The sequence below is a fragment of the Boleophthalmus pectinirostris genome, unplaced genomic scaffold (genome assembly GCF_026225935.1).
Source record: "Boleophthalmus pectinirostris isolate CB_2022bp ecotype Guang Dong unplaced genomic scaffold, ASM2622593v1 HiC_scaffold_8, whole genome shotgun sequence".
In the NCBI taxonomy this organism is placed as follows: domain Eukaryota; kingdom Metazoa; phylum Chordata; class Actinopteri; order Gobiiformes; family Gobiidae; genus Boleophthalmus; species Boleophthalmus pectinirostris.
Window position 1 is genome coordinate 25,589,996 of NW_026571515.1, and position 2,368 is coordinate 25,592,363.

The window sequence follows — 2,368 nt, forward strand, 5'->3', positions numbered from 1 at the left end:
GAAGACGAACGTAGAAACGCGTTACTATTGGTACAATTTAAAACGGCGCTGACGTACTACAGGCTTTATTTTCATTTATCAAGGCTACGCGGTTTTTGTTTGTTTTAAAGCCGATTGCAATGTAGACTTAAGATGATCCATTGTTAACCAGAGTAATCCCGACTGTTTATATAAAGTCATGATAGTGCCCCGATAATAATAAAATAAGATATGCGGAATTTCATGTGGCTTTTATAATGCATAAGGCATCAAATTCGTCGAATTGCAATAGCAAATCTTTTAGTCTTCTTTATTTAGCAGTGCCAGTTAAAAGGCAAAAATTAATCAATCAGATCAGTATGAGGGGAAAAAAAATATTTTGAAAATATCTTCTGTATAGGCTTGTTGATAATATTGATTTAAACTGAAATCAGTTCTATTGGTTTCAAACGTCTTATTTGTTTTATTTTGAAGTCGTTTTACAGACTGGTGGAAGTCCGATAATTCCAAAAGTAGGCCTACATCAAGTCACACGAGGCTTTGAACAACGGAACATTTTTTATAATATCATCTTGATATTCATGTTTCTTGTATTGAGATTAAATACCACTGCCATGGGGCATAACACGTGTTTTGCTTTTGGTCGTCTAGAGTTGAGAAAATGCAGACATATTTAAGTTCCAAACCACAAAAAGGAGTTGTGCCACTTGGAAAATTCCAACTGTCCTTTCCACAACATCAATGGACTGAGTTGGAAAAACGTAATGGAACACACTATTGAAAAGCTGCATTAAACACTGTAATAAGGTCAAACTGTCACACTGCATCAAGACACTGAGAAAAGCTTAAACATGCATGTTCCCTTTGTATTACTTATAGACTGCTTATTTCACTATAAGATGCAAGAAAAAAAAAGTCAAACATTGTTGTATAACCATGTTAAATACAATGCAATGATAAGCGTTAAAAATGTTTTTTCTTATTGAAAGTACTCAGTTACCCAGGGAATTCAACACATTATATGAATAAAAGGGAAAAATATACTCTATGTTTACATTATAGGGCTAACATAGGATATGGCATGATTTGGTAAGTAATATCCAGACGGGCCCACTAACATCGCATGCAAAAAAATTAGAGACACATTTTTCAACATTTTACCAAGAATATTGGAGAATGTAAATTATTCAACTTCACCTGAGTCACTTCTCAAATGACCATGTAAACACCACAAAGTAATAATAATATAAAATGAAAATTATAATCATTATAATTGTAATAAAACCATATGTTGTAATAATTCTCCACATGTATGTAATGTAATATGTAATAACTATCCAAAACAGACATTTTAAGCAGTTGCTATGTAGTAGAGCATAAACCCACTAACTTAAAGGTTTAAAGTTTGATCCCAACCATGAAGACTTTTTAATGTGCGCAAATACTACCAGCACCATCAATAAGGATGTGAAAATAGCAGTAGCAAGTCAAAAGTGTAATTTGGGTTATTACATGGTACATCTGACTCCACTCAGCTGGAAATCTTAATCTTAATGGTGACCCCCATTCATCCCTTAATTATTTTCCCAGTCACCATGGTATTTCCAACCTATTACCATGCAATTACTATTCATTTAAGTAAAAAAAAAAAAAAAAAAAAAACAGCATTCAAAAAACAACATTCTTTATTAAGGGTAAGTTTAGACTTGAAAAATGTTAATATGAAGACACAAGAGAGACTATCCAGTTATGTCCATAATGCAGCTATTTTCTGTATTTAAAGTATTTAGTATTTAAAACATATGCAAGGAATAGAGATGTTTTGATCATTAGTTGGAAATGTATTTGGCTTTTTCTTGAACCGACTTGAAAATAGTGGTCACCGTTGAGCTGCATACCAATGTAATAGTGTCCTGTACTTAAGCCCGAATAATGCATAGGGGGATTTTTATCAAAAGCATAGGACCTCTATGTTGCCCTATACTAGTAGTAATGTAATCATTGATGAAGAAAAGTACAATAATTATTTTGTGTTTATCATTCTAAACCGCTACGGAAATGGAGGCTGTGTGACACATTTCAGACAAGAGTGAGTCCGGTTTGATTTTACCGTCAAATCAGTCCCACACTGCCCTAGTGAAAAGGCGGTTTATGTAGCCCATGTGATCTTTGGCTGAGTACATAGTGGACTGGAGTGGAGAGCAGGCTGAAAATTTCCTTGTCCCCAGCTGCTGGATTCAGAACCCTTGAACACAGAACATGAATTGATCAAGATCTGCACATAATTATACATAGCATAGCAATTACACATTATTTACATGTCTTTACTACACAGTCATGAATTAAAAGAGGAGGCTAAAGCAAGGACCTTAAGCACCTAACCCAACAT